General features: G+C 42.7%; 1 protein-coding gene across 1 annotated transcript in view; it reads right to left on the reverse strand.

Moving 5' to 3' along the window:
• The window catches only part of HTR1F (5-hydroxytryptamine receptor 1F), a 128,603-nt gene extending 107,632 nt beyond the window's left edge, over nucleotides 1–20,971 (reverse strand). Inside the window, exon 1 of the mRNA XM_037001623.2 lies at nucleotides 20,764–20,971. The gene's annotated coding sequence lies outside the window, so the exon portion shown is untranslated. The remainder of the gene's footprint in view (nucleotides 1–20,763) is intronic.
• Nucleotides 20,972–21,191: the final 220 nt, after the last annotated feature.

Here is a 21,191-nt window from a genome sequence, read left to right on the forward strand (position 1 = left end):
AACAAAACAGCAGCAGTATCACAGAACCCAAGAATGGACTAGTGTTACCAAAGGGAAAGGGGTTGGGGAGGGGAAGGGAGAGAGAATGGGATTAAGGGGTATCATGATTATCACACATAATATGGGGGGTGGGTGGCACGGGGAAGGCAGTATAGCACAGAGAAGACAAGTAGTGACTCTATAGCATCTTACTATGCTGATGGACAGTGACTGTTATGCGGTATGGGGTGGGGACTTGAAAATAGTGGGGGCTGTAGTAACCAGAATGTTGCTCATGTGAAACCTGAGCATAAGATTGCATATCAATGATACCTAAAAAAAAAAAAAAAGACATGAAACTATAAACTCCTAAAAGAAAACTTTGGGGAAAAGTTTCTTGACTTGACCTTTCAATGATTTCTTGGGTATGACAACAAAAGCTCAGGCAGCAAAGGCAAAAATACATACGTGGGACTACATCAAACTAAAAAGCTTCTGCACAGAAAATGGAACAATCAACAGAATGGAAACTAATATTTGTAAGTCATATATCTAATAAAGGGTTAATATCCAAAATATGTAGGGAACTCCTACAACTCAATAACAAAACAGACAAAGCAAAAATAACAACCTGATTAAAAAATGGGAAAAGGACCTGAATAGACATTTCTCCAAAGAAGGCAAACAAATGGGCAACAGATATATTAAGAAGTATTCAACATTAGTAATCAGGAAAATATAAATAAAACCACAATGATAGCACTGCAAATCTGCTAGAATGGCTATAATTAAAAGTCAGAAGATAACAAGTGTTGGAGAGGATGTGGATAAAAGGGAATGCTTGTACAGTGTTGATGAGAATGTAAATTGTTGCAACCATTATGGAAACAGCATGAATAGTCCACAAAAAATTAAAAATAGAATTATCATAAAATCCAGCAATTCCATTTCTAGATATGTATCCAGAGGAATTAAAATCATGATCGTGAAAAGATATCTGTCCTCCCATGTTCATAGCAACATTACTCACAATAATCAAGATAAGGAGACAACCCAATTTTCATCAACAGATGAATGGGGAAAGAACATGTGATTTATATATATGTGTGTGTACAATGGATATTATTCAGCTTTAAAGAGAAAGAAATCCTGCTATTTGTGACAACATGAATGGGCTTGGAAGACTTTCTCTTAAGTTAAAAAAGCCACTTACAAAGGACAAATGTCACAGGATGATTTTTATAGGGAGACTCTAAAGTAGTCAAACTCATAGAGTCAGAGAGGAGAACAATGGTTGCCAGGGATTATGGGGACAGGTAAGAGGGGAGGTGTTAGTTAAAGGGTATTAAGTTTTAGTTACACTGGTATGGATATGTTCTAGAGTTCTATTGTACAGCATTGTGCCCATATTTAATAATACTGTATTGTATACTGAAGATTTTGCTCTGAGACGATTGATCTTATGTGAAGTGTTCTTATTACCAAAATATAAAGAGAGAAAAATAAAGCTTGGAGGTGACCAATATGTTTATGGCATAGACTATGGTGATGGTTTCATAAATGTGTACTTATCTCCATACTTACCAAGTTGTATACTTTAAATGTGTACCATTTTTTGTATGTCAATTATACCCCAATAGAGTGGTTTAAAAAAGAGAAATAGTTTCTGTAAATTACAGCAAAAATTTCCAAGTGATAAAATAGGATAAGGACCAAAATTAGTTTTTGTATTATGACTTTGGAGGTCACTGGTGACTTCAGTAAGAGTGATTAATAGGAGAATGATATCTTCCTAGCCACTCAATTAAGTCCTTCCTTTCAACTATAATCACATGTTTGCAAATGTTCTTTCCTTAATCATATTTTCCTGTCATGTTTCAAATTTCCTCAAGGCTCAGTTCTCTGCAAATGAAATTGAAAAATTAATCCAAACTAATACACTACATAAGAGTAGATGGGTAACTTATTCCTCAATGACAACTTGGATTAAAAAGTCTGAAATAACTACCTAGGATAACTTTTGTTTTATATGCCAGCAAAAGCAAATGCACCTTCAATGATATACTGCAAAGAGGGAAGGAGGTAAGAAAAATGCTAGGGAAGTCACTCTTGCTTTCATAATGAAAGCTACTAAGACATTATCATCTGCTATGAGAACGACTCTTCCACATCTGCAATAATCAATAATTTCTGCTGACTTTACCTGTGGTTAGAGTAAGTTAAGAATTTTAATTAGCAAATATCAAATAACTGTCTATGTTTAACTGGGAAGCAGCAGTTACCTTTTCTACAAAATGAGATGACACTTTCTTTATAGTATTAATTTTGTATTAAATTGAAACACATATAAAGCTGCTAATAGAGAGTATGCATCTTATATCATTAAGTTATATAATAAATATGAGACAAACTTATAGGCTCATTTGTCAATATAGCACCAGTCCACTTTTGTAGTATATCTTCTAATTCTATCCTAGATTTATTTTGCATTTAGAATATATTAGGCTCACTCACTTTTTAATTAAAAAAATTTAATCTCTTATACTTCCGTGTCATCTCAAATTTTTTTTTTGATTCACTGAAAATGTCCTGAATCTGACCATTTCCATTCATCAAAATCTTCCAAATAGCATTTTAAATGTCAGGCTTCCCTATAGCCAAAAGTTACTTACTTCCATGAAGTCCCATGACATAGTATTTCTACCTTTCCACAATTGTATTTTTGTGGTAAATACCGAGTTGGCCCACTCAATACCTCTTACACATTCCTTGTCTGTCTTTCCCCTTCACCACAGAGGCTGCAGAATGATAAGCAACCATGAGTCATAAAGATTGTTCATGTGTCATTGCCTTATAGCTTCCTCAAAGTTTTGTGCTTATTTTATTATGACACTTCAAAAACGGAAAGGAAAACAAATATAGGTACCTTTTTCCTGAACTCTTCCTGTGTTGTCCGCATTTCTCAAGAACCTTCTTGTATCAGAGCAATTTTTAGATGGTGATGTAGGTATGTCAACACTAGAGATATGATCTTTCCTTACTAATTATACTGTACCAATTACAATTCCTATATAGTAACACTATAGTATACTATATCAATTATGATTCCTATATAGTAAGACTATAGTATACTATAATAATCCCTAATTAGTAAGAACAAAAAGAAATGAATAGTACAGAAGATTAAAAAAATAATAATTATTTATCTATTTATATACCAACTACATTCTTATTTATTCTCTCTCTTAACCATCACAAGATGCCTGTGAAATTGCTTTCATTATTTAGAATTTTACAGATGAATATATTAAGGCTTAGACTAGGCAGTTTTGCTAAAATCACACACTAAGTGATAATGCTGTGATTCAAACCCAACAGTTTCTGATCCTATGATCTCAATCACTTTGATATGCACCACATTGCTTTATTCATTCCTTTAAGTGTGAAAGTACATACCACCAGACACAAGATATCCTTTACTTTTACTGATTAGTTCTTACATAGCCCGGTAACCATTTTAAAAAGTATTACAAAGATTACACCAGTGGTATGTTGGACGTGGCTCCCACTGGCTCATGAGAGTCATTGGGCACATTTCTTGCCAACTCTGTGACTTCACTTGATAGTTTCAAATTGATCATGTCAGAAGCATGTACACTATGAAAACTGGCAAACTCTACAAAGCAGGGTTCTTGCTCTCCATCTCCCCAGTTGGTTGTTAAACATTTACCAGAACACCACCAGTCAAAACACTTTCATCCAGGAACTTTGAAAGCATCTTTTTATAATTTTAACATTAATCTCTTTACTTCACTATTAGGTATCTTTCAGAGCTGAGTTTTCATCTACTGACACTTGAAATATCATTGTGGTTTCCTTTATGCTTCAGAGTTCCCACTATTACAAAATAAAACCCATCAATTTCCTTTTTTCCCCTCATTTACTCACAGCCCTTCCTTGCCCCTTTTTAAAATTGTAATTTCAATGTGGAGTTGTGCCAAGAATTATGGGATTCAAGTAGGTTGAGCCTTATCTGTAAGGAATGTTTCTTTTTCACAACAGAACTCTCTTAAATGTGGTGAATATACCTGAATTGCAGAGGAAGATTTACGGGTAATCATTTAGAGAAGCCAATGAGTCAGCATGGATAAGTCCCAATTTTGTGACTAGGGTTCATAAAATATTTCTTAAATGAGACTCAAAGAAGTATGAAATGAGCAGCCTTTATGAACTATGAGAAGAAATAAGTTAATGAACTACCTGAAATCAGGATTATATGCTAGCACCTAGTCTATGGTCAATTGCTACAGAAAGGAGAGTCAGATTATTTGGGGAAAAACAAGAGAAAGTTTTAATATTCCAAATTTATAAGAGCAGATAGAATATCGATCTCAGATAGATAAAGAGATCAATGTATACACAGCTGGCCAAGTGCTTCTTAAAACTGGTAACTCCTTTTCAAATATATAAATACTCTTCACAGAGTGGGAGGTTTCCAGAGGGTTGAGGGACTGGGGGCTTCTGTGGAAGCTCTTGAAGGACAGACCAGAGCCTCCGAGCCACTGCAAGGGGCTACAGCATCTGACACCTAAGAAAATCACTGCCTTCAAAAAAATAAGGAAAGTTGAAGTTGATATTTGATTATGCACAGTTTGTCAACTAGTAAATTATACCTCAACAACAAAAATAAATAAATCCTCTTCATCTGATACATAAACTGGGTCAAAAGCCACAACTCAAGGAATTTCTCTACAAGATTGTATATGGCTCCTCATCCACTTCAGTTCATCCTGAAATCATTTAAAAACCAAAAAAGAAGGGAACTACTGAGCTATTGTTATAAACTAGTGCTACATGACATCTTACTGGTTAAATTTCAAGAATTTCTGCTTGAATAGTGTAAAATCAATTTGATGGATGGCACCGAGGATGGAAATATAATAATTTTAATCTTACCTCTTTCAAAAAAGCTGTATATCTGGGAATAAGCAAAGATAATGCTGGCAGACTCAATCTGCCACACCCTAAATGCCAGTAAAGGAATGGCTGCAGAACAAACTTTCAGTGGGATAGGAAGGTATTATCACTATGCTTGCTGCCTGCTTGAAGCACTGAGAGACATGCTAATATCCAGAAACGTGTTGTCTGGCCAGGCATGGAACTAGACTGAAACTGCTGAAGTTTACTGTGGCAAGGAGACTAATATCAAAGGGAATTAATGATGACACCTAGATGAAAGAAGTTTTTTGAAGAAACTTTTGTTCCCTTTACTTCCTATCAGGCTACATGATCTTGGAAATGATAAGAAAAGAAATTTAAACAATGACTTATGCCAATTTCTAATAGAATACATATCAACTTAATTTGGCTATAATTCCAAGAAGAACAGCATATCAAGAAATTACCAATGTCAAAAGACAATTACAAAATACAAAGGAAGTGACAAAACAGAAAAGAAACAAGAGATCACTGGATATTGTTTGGTCAAGGCAAAATGGAATGTGGTATTTTGGTAGCAGCTAACTGAAAAAATAAGGAGAGGTTATCTTTACAGGGAAAAATATCCAGACTGAGTATCCAGATTAGGTAAACATAAAACAAATCATTCAGTCTAGACTTTAGTTATGAAAGGTAAGAATAAAGAGTCCCACTGCTATTATTTCGACTAGAATTACAAAGATTGAAGGATCCCTGCTTTGTCAAGCACAGCTGCCAAGATTCCAAAGTAGAGCTAAAAGACAACTAGAATGATTAGTGCCACGTCACAGTGGCTGCACGGGATAATACTCAGAATGTTGACATGACCACTTTCCAAATCTGGAGCTCATTATTTCAAATGTTATTTAATAAGAAGGTATGAAAATATGCGGCTAACCTATTCATTGTTACTTGTGCCACATAACTGAATCATCCTTGCTTATAAGTATAAGCCAAATTTTTTTCTGGATTATCTTAGCTATTAAGGCAGTAGTCAGAAATCTGCTCATTATGGTAACTAGAATACAAAATTATACCTTATAAACTTTTCAAAATATCACAAATGCCTCAAAAAGCAAAGAATTGTAAGTCCAAAACATAATTACAAAATTAAGGCTTTGGATGTCTAGGTATTTGCACATAACATTGGCTATTTTAATATATATATTGGTTTCTACTTATATAAAAAATCTATCTCACAGAAGATTTTTATTACATTAATTCTCACTATGAGCATGTTAATAGAGTCATATATACTAATTATAAGATAAAGAAATAATACAAAAAGAGAGGAAAAATTCAGGTTGAACTGGAGCCAGAGACTCTGTATGTTGGATAAGGTTGAAAATTAAACATTTGCAAAAGATGTATGATCATCAATAATTCCTGATTTAATTGAGATATTTTTGTTTGATAATAGTTGGCATTGTTTTGTAATAGAGGAGATATTGCTTGTATCAATATTTTTTTGTATGAAAAGTAACCAACATACTGTTTCTTAAAAGACTAGAATGACTACAGCAACATCCATTTATATTGTATAAAAAAATAAAGGTAGTTGAATACTAAAGTGGGTTATTGAGTGAAGTTATATAATTTTCATCCTTTGAGACTTTATTATATAAGAAAAATGACCATCTGTTTTAGAGATTGTGGATATAGAGGATTATGTTAGGAAGTTTCTCTGAGTTTTCTTTGCCTGTAATTTTGTGAAACAGTTTGAAAGAGTGAAATGCCATAGCGAGAGTCACCACTGAAGAGAGAGAGGTTTTTGAAATAATTTTTAGAAAAATCACCCCCACCCAAGGGTATTTGTGAAGTGTTCAGTGCCATGGCTTGTTTACAGGTAATCTTACCCCAGGAAGCATGAGAGTGAGAGAGGATTCCTTTTGATGCTCTTTGTGCTAAGCACTATTGTTAATTCAGTCTGGGGAAGTGGAGATGAGACTCAAATCCTGCCTTTAAGAACTCATTGGTTTATTTGGAGAGCAGACATACATACATACATAAATAAAATACAAACAGCATCCAAGTGCGGCGTGGAAGCTTGCTGAAGGCTCATTATCGGTATATAGGAGTGGGTTGTTTTCTGCTTAAGGAGGGGGTCTGGAGAGGAAAACAAATAAATCTGAATTTTGGCAAGTGGCTAAGAATTTGCCAAGTGGGAGGAAGGACATTCAGAGCTACAGATACTCAGAAGAACAGAGAGGAAAACCTTGAGTCAGATAAGTATGAGCAGTCCCTGTTAGAAGCTTAGCTGGCAGGTGAGCAAGGTGGAATGGCAGGAGATAAGATGGAGCAGAAAGTCAGACAAAGGAGGGCTGGGAGAGTGAATGACATGTCCTGGCTTGTTTCCAGAGGGAAATGGGGAGCCAGTGAAGGATTTTAAGCATGGGAACTGAAGGGTCCCCACCAGTAAGATGGCAAACTTCCGGCTTCTCTTCGGGGTCCTCAGTTCCCGCCGGCGCCACCTGAAGCCCAATCACCTCTCGCCCCCCTCCCAATCCCAGCACCTAGCCAACAGCCACCAGCCCCGTAGAAGTGACACCTCAATCAATTTATGCCCCTTCCTATATAACCCAGCACCTTTCCCTAATAAAGGGGAACTCTCCGTCGAATTGCTGCTATGTGTCGCTCCTTTCCTTTCATTGGTGCCAAAACCCGGGAGACGGGACACCCCAACTGGGCCCCGTCTTCCCCCCGACATCAGCAGCAGCTTGCCCTCGTCCTCTTTTTCCGGCGCTGGCTCCTCACACTCACCACTCCTCTCTGGCCTTTAGGTAAGTTTCCCCCCCGGAGTGGGCCACTCTTCCCCGAGCTATTGCAGTGTCATTGACCGTGATCGTCTGGCAAGGCCCTGACACTCGTGGATGAGGAGGGAACTCTCCCCGCCTCAGGCCTTCATGGCTGCGGTGGACCCTCAGGCCCCTCCTCCAACAGCCATAAATCCCCACCTCAGGCCTTAAACTTTTTAAGCAAAATTTCCCCGGGGTGGGCCACTCTTCCCCGAGCTATCGCAGTGCCATTGACCATGATCGTCCAGCAAGGCTCTGACGCTCAGGGACAAGGAGGGAACTCTCCCCACCTCAGGCCTTTACGGCTGCGGCGGATTCTCAGGCCCCTCCTCCGACAGTCATAAACGCATTCACCGTCCCTTCCATCAGTGCTGAAACTTTTTAAGCAAAATTTCCCAGGGGTGGGCCACTCTTCCCCGAGCTATCGCAGTGCCATTGACCGTGATCGTCCAGCAAGGCCCTGACGCTCGGGGATGAGGAGGGAACTCTCCCCGCCTCAGGCCTTCACGGCTGCGGCGGACCCTCAGACCCCTCCTCCAAAAGCCATAAATCCCCGCCTCAAGCCTTTATGGCTGCGGCGGACGCACAGGCCCCCTCCTCTGACAGTCATAATTCCCCGCCTCAGGCCTTCACGGCTGCGGCCGACTCTCAGGCACCCCCCTCCAACAGCCATAAACGAGGTGACTCCTTTGTGGATGAGAACACTCCCTTTTCCCCCCCTCCTCCTTCTGCTCCATCCGCCGAAAACGCCTAGTGCTAGGTACCTCATGACTCCGGCACTCTGCCTTCTTAGGGAAGTCTGGGTGACGACCCACACTTCCCAAGAAATTCCGACTCGTATATGAGTTTCCGCAGACCACCAAGGATCATCGGGGACGCCCTTTGTATCCTTGCCATCTGCCTCCGGTCCGAGGATCTCTGTTCGTCTTCCCCTGTTTGTCTCCTTCTCTGTCCTTTAGCCATGGGAGCCTCCTCATCCCTCCCTGAAAGTTCACCTCTTGAATGCCTGCTTAAGCATCTGGCTACCCCCTCCCTGACGCCTGATATAAAACCAAAACTTCTCCATAAATATTGCTCCCAAGATTGGCCGACATACCCCCTAGACAATAACAACCAATGGCCCACAGGGGGAACTCTTGATCCTAACATCACTCACAATCTTTTTAACTACTGCCAACACCTGAAAAAATGGAAGGAGATTCCTTATATCGAAGCTTTCCGCCTCCTCCTCTCCCCGCCCCCTCCCAAGTTCTCCTAGCCTGCAAGCCGCCGCCCCCGCAGAAGCCTCCCGTTCACTCCCTTCCCCTTCTTCTCCTACAACAGCCCTTCTCCCTTCCTCCCCAACCATCTCCTCCCCCATCTCGCCTCCTCCACCTTCATTCCCTGCAGATTAAGCCTGAGCCTTTCAGCCCCCCTTTAACTAGGTCCCAGGGGCCTCCTCTGTCTTTGCCCTCATCACCTGTTTCTCCCTTGTTAGGGACCGCCTTTATCTTCTCACATGTTTGTAGGGAGAATGGGAAAGCACCTTCCCCCATGTCTGAACGCAGCATGGGAAAGCACAAGCTAGAGAACAACCGGTGCAGTCCTTAGAAGTTATCTGTCCACAAAAACATATCTTGCCAAGACTCCTCACTGAAAACAGGGAGACCTTGAAGATGTGTAGAAACACCGCCCCTGCTTCTAAATATGCCCTTCCCCCACTTGCAGATGTGGCAAGAATAGAAAACAACACATTCCATAAGCAATTAACTGGAGCCCTGCTGTAGCTCAATTAGTAGAGCATAAGACTCTTCACCTCAGAGTCATGAATTCAAGCCCAACTAGAGCAGCAGAGGCAAGCAGCTGGGCTGCAGGCTGGCAACACGTGAGTCTGATTCTATCTTTCTTTATTTTCTTTGCCCCCCTTCAGCACTTCAGGACCTGCTCGACTAGGTGCAGCTAGACCACGTCACTCCCCCACAGACTGAGCCAGAACCATTCAGTCCCCCTCAAACTCGGTCCTGAGGGCCTCTCAAAATTATTGCCCCCCTCTGGGAGGTAGCAGGATCCGAAGGCAGCGTGCGCGTTCACATCCCTTTCTCCTTAGGAGATTTAGCCCAACTAGAGAAACGCCTAAGTTCCTTTTCCACTGATCCCACGACATACATCAGGGAGTTTCAATGGACCCTCCAGTCTTACAGCCTCACACATCATGACATTTTCATGCTCCTGGCCAATACTCTCCTCCCTGAAGAGCGTAGACGAGTTTGGGACTTCGCCCAAATGCACGCTACTGAAACCCACAAGACTGACCCCACCTATCCCCCTGGCCCCACTGCTGTCCCTGAACAAGACCCACACTGAGATTATAACACCGCCATGAGTCTCTGCTCTCGAAATATTTTTGCCTCCTGCTTAACAGCAGGTCTGAAAAAGGCAGTTCGTAAAGTAGTCAATTTTTAAAAGCTCCAAGACATAATTCAAAAGAGACGAAACACCCTCCGAGTTCTTAGACTCACTCAAGCCCTATTACAGCATACCAGCCTGGACCCAGAAACACCTGAAAGAAGACATGTCCTTATGACATACTTCCTAGCTCAAGGCTACCCCGACATTAAAGCTAAACTCAGAAAGTTAAAACAGGGCCCCGCTACACCACAGACTGAGATCCTAACAGTGGCCTTTAAAGTCTTCCATAACCAGTAAGAGGAGAAAGAACACCGTAAACAAAAGGCTGACCAGGCCAATTTCCAGATGTTGGCCCAGCTGATAAAACCACAACCTGGGCGCCCCTCTACAAACAAGCCCCCCCAGGAGCTTGTTTCAAGTGCAGAAAAGAGGGACATTGGTCAAGGGCGTGCCCCTCCTCCAGATCTCCTACCACCCCATGCCCCAGATGCCACAAAAAGGGCCACTGGGGGTCTGATTGCCCAACCACCTGAAGGGGAGGCTGGACGAACAACCCCCATCCTAAGCCCGCCGTAGTGGGGCTGGCAGAAGAAGATTGATGGGGCCCGGGGGCTTCTCGCCCGACCATTTCCATCACCAAACAGGAGCCCAGGGTTACTTTAACAGTAGACGGTCGCCCCATCTCCTTCCTCCTAGACACAGGAGCCACCTTCTCAGTCTTGCGAGAATACCGGGGCCCTACCATGCCTGCCATTACTCCTATAGTCAGGGTAAGAGGTAAACAGATTTTCCCATTAAACCCCCCCTCCCTTTATGCACAATCCAAGACAATCCCATACCTTTCTCCCACTCCTTCCTGGTTATGCCCCAGTGTCCCATCCCTTTACTAAGATGGGACATTCTTTCCCTCCTCCACGTTTCCATAACTATATCCAGTCCCACAACCCCCAGTACTCCCTTTCTGATGGCCCTCATAGCCAACGACCCCCCTCTACCCAATGAAAGCTCTGGTTCTGCCCTCATACATCCTGTAAATCCCCAAGTTTAGGACATTACAAGCCCCTCCGTGGCCCTATGTCCCCCTGCCTCTATCAAATTACGTGACCCCTCTCAGTATATCTGTCAGGCCCAATACCCCCTAACCACTTCAGCCCTCATAGGCCTCCAACCCATCATTCAAGATCTCTTAAACAAAAATTACCTCAGACCCACTCACTCCCCATTTAATACCCCCATATTAGCTGTTAAAAAAACCAACAGATCTTTCCGCCTTGTCCAAGACCTTTGCCTCATCAACATAGCCATTGTCCCTATCCATCCCTTAGTTCCAAATCCATACAGCCTTTTATCGCAGATCCTTGCCTCGGCTTCCCACTTCTCAGTCCTAGATCTCAAGGACCCATTTTTCTATCCCTCTAAGCCCCTGCTCCCAAGATTTTTTCATCTTCACCTGGACGGACCCATACACAAGACATTCTAAACAACTCACTTGGACAGTTTTGCCACAAAGCTTCCGAGATAGTCCCCATATTTTTAGACAGGTCCTAGCTCAGGACCTCAAACAGTTTCATCATGATCACTCCAAGTCCACCTTATAATACATAGACAGTCTTCTACTCTGCAGTCTCTCGTGGGAACAGTCTCAACTTGACACTGCCTCCCTACTTAACCTTCTAGCTTCCAGAAGTTACCGAGTATCCCCCGTCAAAGCTCAAATCTCTTCCCCTTCTGTCACTTACCTCAGATTCCTTCTATCTCAACAAAGAAAGTCCATTACCTTAGACAGAAAGTAGCTCCTCTCTGACCTGCCCATTCCCAAAACCAAGACAGAAATCCTTTCCTTTCAAAGCCTGGCTAGATATTTTAGAGCATAGATCCCTAACTTCTCCCTGCTCCCTGTTGGCAAGATCCCTATACGACCTCAGCAAGAGCCCCCCCTAAAAAACCATTATCCTCCTCACCCCGACACTCCTTCATTAAGCTCTGTCAAGCCCTTGTGGAAGCCCCAGCTCTCCATCTTCCTGATTTGTTGAAGCCCTTCTCATTATACATTCATGAGAGGTCCAGTCAAGCTCTAAGAGTCCTAAGCCAATATTATAGCCCATCCTTTGCCCCAGTAACTTATCTCTCCAAGCAATTAGACCCCACAGTTCAGGGATGGGCCCCCCTGCCTACAAGCATTAGCTGCTAGACAGCTCTTGTAGAAAGAAGCTCATAAACTGACATTCAGGGCGCCCCTTACCATTCTCTCCCCACATCACCTAAAAGATCTCTTAACCTACAAAAGTTTACAGACTCTCCCTCCCTCCAGACTCCTCACCTTACTGTCCTCTTTCCTCCAAAATCCCATTCACCCCCTTTGCCATCCATACCCGAATCATAACTTTTTCCTCCTTTACTGCTCTCTTGCTTTTTTCCTCATTCTTATTGTCTTCCCCGCCACCCCAGCCTCCTTTGTATGGCGATTCAAAGTCAGAGAGACTTACACACAGCATCAAACAAAAGTTACTGCCCTCATTGCCACACCAGACTGCCCTCTGAAAAGCTGCTCTGAGCCTTTATACCTCCACTTTCCTCCCTCCACCGAAGTGTTCACTAGCAGCTACTCTTATTCTCCCTACCTCTGCTTCCTCTATGACCAAAAACAAGCCTATTACAGGTGATAGCTAGACACCTACAAGAAATGTCCCTACTGGTCTTGTGCAATTCACTACATGAGTAACTTCCAGTACCCACAGTATTACTCCTCCAACCGTTTCATGAAATATCCCAACGGCTCATTCTCCTTATCAATCCCAGATCCCTGGGACTCTCGATGAGTTGCCAGAGTCACAGCCTCAGTTTACTATGGGGGGGGGTGTCCTCGACCCCCCACAGTACCCTTCATATCTCTCAAAAGTATGTTCCGTCTCATTCCCAGATCTCTCAAGTTGCATCAGATATCAGACATTCCGAAAAAGTCATTATCCAAACTCTTGACGGCGCCTCTTCATCTTCTTATCCCCACTCCTCTTCCCATTTCTCCTACTCTTCATTACAGCTCATTCAGGACACCACCATCTTTCTCAACCACACCCTTAACACAGCCAATTGTTTCTTGTGTGCATCACTACAGCGCCCACTGCTGGCCGCCATGCACCTTAATATTTCCAACTACTCCTTCCATGCAGAAAGACAACCCCTCTGCCCCCTGGCAGACATACCCCTATGGGAACCAGAATACGCAGATAATCTCACCATCCACCACTGTGTAGGCCCAACTCCACCCCACCTCCAGTGCACTTCACTGCCTCTCTATCTACACCCCTACCTCCGGCTCTAAGACTTTTACGCAACCGGGACACTTCTTTTGGTGTAATAGCAGTCTTTTCAACTCACTGCCTCTCAACTCCGATACACCCTGCATTCTCATCACCCTAATCCCACAGTTAACACTTTACAGCATGGCAGAATTCCTTGAGCTCCAACCTCCCTTGCCCTCGCGCACAAAAAGAGCTGCTTTCCTTCCTATCATGGTCAGTAGCTCTTTGATCACCTCAGCCATTGGGGCAGGGTTTTCGGGAGAAGCCTTGAGTCACTCTCTATAGGCAGTTAGAGATCTCAATGCCAAACTTGAGGGAGCCCTGACATCCACTGCCGATTCTCTAGCCTCTCTCCAAAGACAGGTCACTTCGCTAGCTAAAGTCACCCTTCAAAACCGGCGGGCCCTAGATCTGCTTACAGCCAAGAAGGGCGGCACCTGCGTCTTCCTCTGAGAAGAGTGCTGCTATTCCGGCATTGTAGAAACTAACATTACCAAACTCACCGACCTTGCCTCCAGCCTCCACTCTGCTTCCAATTCCAACCCATTCTCTTCAATACTAACAAACCCCCTCCTCATCTAGCTCTGGCCCATTGCAGGCCCCATAATAATCATTCTTCTTGCCTGTCTCTTCTTACCCTGTATAATAAAGTTCATCAAATCCCAAGTCAGAAAAATCTCTAATCAAGCTTTCAACCAGCTTTTACTCAGGAACTACCAGCTTCTGGCCACAGATGATCCCTCACCCTCAGGTGACCTCCTCACCACACGCTGAGATGGACCCTTCTCTCCACTGGAAACTGTTCCTGGAAACAATGGCCGCAGACGCCTGGCTCCTGACACCCATATCCTCTTGGCACCATTAGAATCAACAGGTCCTCAACCTTTGGTTACAGGGAACCTTCATTGATTTCCAAACCTGAAGAAGTCCACATCTACTCGTCCTTACTGCGGGGAGTCCTATCAACCCTTTCCTCCCAATCCTCAAGCCCTCACTCCCTTCTCCGCCCCTGTTCAGCAGGAAGCAGCCAGAGAGAAAGCAACGTCCACAAACCCATAGAGGAGAAAGGGGGGAATGAAGGGTCCCCACCTGTAAGATGGCAAACTTCCGGCTTCTCTTCGGGGTCCTCAGTTCCCGCCGGCGCCACCTGAAGCCCAATCACCTCTCGCCCCCCTCCCAATCCCAGCACCTAGCCAACAGCCACCAGCCCCGTAGAAGTGACACCTCAATCAATTCATGCCCCTTCCTATATAACCCAGCACCTTTCCCTAATAAAGGGGAACTCTCCGGTGAATTGCTGCTATGTGTCGCTCCTTTCCTTTCAGGAACTAATCTCTAAAATTAATTTGCTGAGGGTATGGGGGCAAGACTAAGTCCAGGGAGAATGAAATTTAACATATTTAAAAGAGTTCAGGCCAGGCATACTGAGTTAAAGTAAGTTTGTGGATGATCAGGAAAGTAGATTCAAGAGACCCATCAGATTGACTGAGTTTGACTGGGTATGGGGAAAAATATTTTTAAAAATCTGGGAGTTTCCTGACAGGATATTGAATATAAGAGGCTTGAACATTTAGGGGAGAAAGAAGATGAGTTTAATTATGAACTTGTTGACTGTGCCTGGGAGTCCTTTATCTGTCCAGGGTGTGTAACTTAATGGGGAGATTTGGGCTGGATATCCCAAGTGTAAGTCCCACTAGTGCTACTCGACATGACTTGACTTGTACTAGGTCATGGCATCAAATAACTGCGTATCACATAGTGAGGAATTTATTCCCTTTTCAATTTTTGTTCCCTTTGGATTAACCCCTTGAGAGTTTCAGTTTGGTAAAAATTTGTTTTTAACTTTGGCTATCTCCCTTCTGAACCAAGGTTTAGTCAGCCTCATGCTCAATGCTCGTGGCGGCAAAAAAATACCTGATTTCGATTTAATAACATCACTATTATCCTGCTATATTCTTTTTTGATCATTACTTCTTGTGATAGAAATATTGATACTCCATTAACAACAGTGATAAGAATTTTATTATTTATTTATACTTTAACATGTGGTTCAATTTAAAGAGAAATTATGAAAAGAAGAAATAATGTGATATGAAGTTGTAGAAAAATTCCTAAAGGGAGTATGTGTTGGGACTCGGATACAGCAAAAAAAGACCGTTAATGGGCACTGTTAGAACTGAGATTCATCCTCACTTAAGGAATAACTAGGATCTCATCATCTCGTTTGGAGGTAACAAAAGCTAGTGAAATCATTTCATAAGAAGGTCTACGGAGGATTTCTGATTCTCATGGATGGGCTTCAGTGAGTCGTTAATTAACAAAAATTATCCACAAGTATTTGTATGTATGTGCATTTTTTTTTCCTGGGGAGAGATATTATAGTTGTTTGTTTGTCTTGTTTTTAGATTCTCAAGGGGATCTTTGACCAAAAGAGAAGAAAAATGGAAGTGAATAGAAAAGAGCGCTAAAGATGGACAGTGGGAAAGGATCACCAAATCAATGGAGAAGTAAAACTCAAAGATGTAGGAAGTGCACAAAGAAAGTGTTGACAGCAACTTGCTTGAAAAGGAAGAAAGGTATCTTTGAGTATAAGGGAAGAGAAGGCTTTGAGTGGTTAATGGCTAACTTTGTTAAAAGCTCCTACATAGTTAAGCACATTGAAGTTTCAATGATTAATAGCTTCTGATTTAAAAATATGGTGACTGTTGTCAGAGCACCTTCATGAGCTGGGAGAGTACAAGCCAGACTGTGATGGGAAAGGAGTTAATGGAAAGGGAGGAAATGGTGACATGAAATAATAATTAGCTTTTTTTCTGGCTGAGAAGAAAAGGTGTGACTAGGACTAGAAACAGGGGTGTTCAGAAACAGAAGAGGCTTTTCAGTTTGCTTGTTTTAAGGATAGGAATGATGTAATTTTAATAAACTTAAATGATAGAATCATTAAATAAAGAAGAGGTTAAAGGTGTAAGTGATAAAAAGAAAGATTTTTGAAGCATGATTCAGATTGGAGTGAGCAGTTGCAGGATCCAGAGGAGTGAGGGCGGTCAGCTTGACTATAGGATTGGAGGGAAGGAGAGTAGCTGAGTAGATACATGGGTAGGAGTTAGAAGTGGTGAGGGAGCTTCATTCCTGGGAGTTTCTGAATTTCTATTAAGGAAGAATTATCCTGAGAGTGAGGGGGGCAGAGGCAGAGACAGAATTTTGAGAAGGGTGACAAGCTGTACTCCAGCTGGTAAGGAGAGCTAGAGAGGATGCCAACCAATGGTAAGAGAAGATTTGATGAGACGTTGATGTCCAAATGACATTAGATCTAAGACTTTATAGTAACATCAATTAGAATAGTTGGTACAAATGTCCCAGGCAGCACTTAGCTTTAGGAATATAGGAAGTCAACCAAAGAACTAATTGAGATCTGGCGGTTTGCAGGAAAAGGCACTGTTTCTGTTCATACTCAAGCTGGTTCCCTCTCTCACAAATTTTTGGACCTGGAACTCCATCACTTACCAGTTATTAAAGGATTATGCTGCCACGGTTGTCCTTTTTTTAAAATGATCTTTTCCTTCTGTCTGATTCATTCTCATTGATCCAATTCTAACATTAAATCTTCCCTTTTAAAAACAAATCTCTGTGGCCTGCTCCTGCTACTTAGGAGGCGGAGGAGGCAGAGAGGGAGGAATTTCTTTATAAAATTCAATACAACTTCCCCTTTAATACTCTTGTGCATCTTCTTGAAACAGTTATTTTATATATTCACTTCCTCACCTCCCATTCTTTCTACTCTATCATTATTATTTGAAATTAAAATTATTTTTTCAGATTTATGTATACAATTTTTAGTATTTTTGAATAGCTAATCTATGTGCATATAACTAAATGGTATTAAAGCATATATAAGACTTAACCTCCTCCCATTATTGTACATCACTGCTCAGGTTTCCCTCTCTGTAAGCAATGACTGTTACCCATTTGTTTTGTATATACTTTCATACATTTTTCTTTGTTCTTTAATAAGTGATAACATAACATGATATTGCATTGCAACTTTTTTCCTTAATATGCTTTGAAGATCTTTTCAGATTAGTACATAGAAAGCTGCCTTATTAATTTTAACAGCTAGAGAGTATTTCATCGATTGGATTTATATAGTTCATTTTGTTTGTTTTCTATTTATATGTATTTAAATATTTTTTACTTACATAAAAAGCTTCTTGGAATAATTTTGAACATATCTTGTTTTTCCTAAGTGCAAATATATCTGTAAGATAAATTCCTAGGATTAGAATCATGAAGTGACCAGTCTTCATTCAATCCTTATCAATTTTTTGTCATTTTCATTTCAAGTAGCTCTTACCAAGGTCAAGTAAAATTCCAAGGTAATTCTTTGTGCTCATATATAATTTAATTGCTCCACAGCATTGGATATAGTTGATTATCACTTACACCTTCCTAAAATACTTTCTTCTTCTGCCTTCCATGATATTGAACCTTTCTGGATTTCCCCTTATTTCCCTGACTGCTTCTTCTGTTTTCTTTTCTGGTTCCTACTCTTTTCAATGTCCACAAGTGGACTGTTCTAGAGCTCTTTTCTCAGTCTGATCCTTTAAATACATTCTGTCCTTAAACCATTTCATAATGCCCCATTATTGTAGATACTGTTTACACATTGATGACTCCCACATTTTTATCTCAAACTCTTAACATTTCCCCTGAGCTCTGTCCCAGCTACCCTTGTGATACCTGCACATGAAAATCTAACAGGAAGTTCAAAACTTAACTGCTTTTGCTTAGTTTTCTCATATCAGTTGGTGACAATGGTATTCTTCCAGTTGCTTTGGTAATAAGTCCAGGCATGAGTCTTGATTTCTTTCCCTCCATTAGCAATCACATCTAATCCATCACCAAGTGTTCTTACCTTTACCTCCAGTATATCCAGAATCTGACCACTTCTCACCATCTCCACTGCTATCTGGTTAAAGAGAAGGCAAGGCTAGCAAACTCTAGTAGCTTCCTAATAGCCTCCTTGCTTTCCCTCTTGTCTTTCAATATATCATCTCAACACAATAGCAAAAGGATCCTGGTAAAAACAAGTTTCCTGCTAGAAGTGCTTTCATGGCTTCCCATTGTACTTGGAAGAAAATAGAAACGCCATACCATGTGTTGAAAGGCTACCTATCACTTCTGAGTGAAGGAAACACCCTGAGGGCTTGGAGAAATTATCAGATCAATACAACTTTCCCTTTAGTACTCTTGCGCACTGACTGACTGATAAAATTTTTGCCAATTTATGTTCATTCCTAGGCTCTGTTTTTAATTTTTAATTAAAACAGATCTTTCTAAATTAAAAAATTTAAGTTAAAAACAAAAAAATTCTTAAGAAATATGTGGTGTTTTATTTGTATTAGCAACTTTATGGCAATCTTTATAAGAACAATATGCCTAAGAACTTTATAAAATGTAATACATTTATTTATTTAAATCAATGAAAAAATTTACTTTACAAATATGCTATTGCTCAATTCCAGCCAGCTATAAAACTTGTCTAAAGAGGTAAAGTGGCAAAAATCCATTCTTCTTTAAATCTTCACTCCAACAGAGATCTTCATATACTCTTGTAAAGGAGCAACCCCTTGATAGAACAAGCTCATTAGCCCTGTAACACATGGCAGTGGATGAGGCTTGACAAACTATTCATACTGACCAAAGTGGGTGTGGGAATATATACTAAGATTTCTTGAGCAAAATAAGTAAAATAAGTTACTTTCATATCTGGGAACTCCTAAGCTAACAGGAGGCAAGTGTAACATCTGTTCTAGAAACATCTTAGCTTAATGAAAAATCTACCCAAAGCACAGAAAACCACTCCTATTGGAAACAGTGAACAACTACTTTCATTGACCGACCTTGACCATAGATTTGAATTGGGAAGAGAGGAGCAAGGCCCCATTTCCCCTGGAAGAATCTCAAAGTGCTGATGCTTGAACCTGTTTCTAAATTTGGAGAAAGGGAAGCAGGAGGAGGAATAGCAATTACAAACCCAGAGGGAGGTCAGAGTCTTCCTTGGGCTTTGACACTCCCCCTCCCTCTGAAAGCCAGCTCTTAGTCCTCCCTCAACAAACAGACAAATAGGCAACTCAGATTTAAGGATAATTAGATTATTGATCACCAAAACAAATTTCAAAGATTTGATTGTAAATTTGTTTCATTTTCCTGGCTTTTGGCATAGCACTAAATTTAGTGCACCTGCTAAACTAAACCAAACTGCAATGATTACATAGATATTCCATAAAAATTAAAGGGAGTGGCGGGTGACGTTCCCTGCTTATGTCGCCTTAAATGTTCAAATCAGCTTCACTCTATTACAATTGTCAAGGTACCTAGGAGTACTTTACATGCAAAAAAAGAAGTCTTCTCAAGGCTTCTTCCAAAGCGCGTGGCAGCGCACCTTCTGATCCCATCCAGTGTCCTATCAGGGGTCACCCCTTTCTTGCAAATGGAAATAACCCAAAACCCAAATCCAGCATCCAAAATACTCTCCGTATGTATTCTTTCTCCTCCCCTCCTACATTTCATTCCTTAACTTTCTGAGTCCACAGAGGCAGCTCTCCTAGTCCCTTCGGGGGACAGGAGCCCTGAGGATGTACCCGCACTCGCATCCCACTTAGCCTGTTCTCAACCGCCCCTCTGAACAGGAAGGCGCCTTCCTCCGCAGGGCAGGACCCGCAGCAGCCCAGGCACTTAGCGGCCGCGAGGTGGAAGCTCTCTCCTGCCCGTTCACCTCAGTAGGTCGTACCCGCGGAAAATCAAGTTAGAAAACTGCAACCTTTCTGCCCCTCCTGCCAGCTTCTCACAGCTCTCTATTTTCCCCAGAATCCTCCCCAGATCCCCCCGAGGGGTGGATTCTAAGACTCCCCGGTCGTTCCAGTGTTGGATTCCGGCCCGGACGGCATCTGCCTCCACCCCAGCGGCTCCTCAAGGTAGGAGCGCCGGCAGCCTGCACCCCGGCGGCGTCGTGGGCCCGGACCGCCACCCCAGGCCCCCGCCCCTGGCGGCCGCGCCCCCCGAGCCCGGACCACCGGCTCCGCCCCCGACCACGCCTGCTCCCGCAACTTCGCCTCCGGGGAGCTGAGGCTGCCGACCGAGTGCGGACGGGCAGTTCTTGAATGCCCGCGCTGCTGGCTGGCCCCAAAGTGTCCGGAAGAAATTCGGCTCCAGCCCCGGGGGGCTTCCCGGCCCTCCCGCCGAAAGCAGGTTGGGCCCGGGCTGCCTGCTCCCCTTCCCCAGCTGCGCGCTCCCCTTCGCTGGGCGCCGAGCTGCACACTCACCGCGAGCGCTGCTCCGCACCCTCCGGGGCGGGAGCGGTGGGCCCCTAGGCCCGGAGCCGCCGTGCGGGACGCGGGCCACGTCTGCTCCCCGGACCGCGGGGCGCTGCGGGACTCGGGCGCCGCGCCCGGGCGGGTCCGGAGCGCGGCCGGCAGACGCACCGGGCTCCACACCACCCCTACCGCTCCTCTCTTCTTGCCTTCATCTCTTCCTTCCCTCTACATCCCTCCCTCATCTTACCCCCCTCACTTTTCACCTCCCTCCCTCCCTCCCTTTTCTCTCAGCCGTCTGCTCCCCCCTCTCCCCTGAGGCGTGGAGAAGGGCGGGGGAGGGGAAAAGTCCCGTCTCTTTAACTTGAGTGATACCTTGGAGATTATCTGTTCGCGGCATCTGGAAATGACGTGAACAGTCTTTGCTAAAGCATCTGAAA

Source organism: Manis javanica, chromosome 3 (assembly GCF_040802235.1).
Source record: "Manis javanica isolate MJ-LG chromosome 3, MJ_LKY, whole genome shotgun sequence".
Classification (NCBI taxonomy): Eukaryota; Metazoa; Chordata; class Mammalia; order Pholidota; family Manidae; genus Manis; species Manis javanica.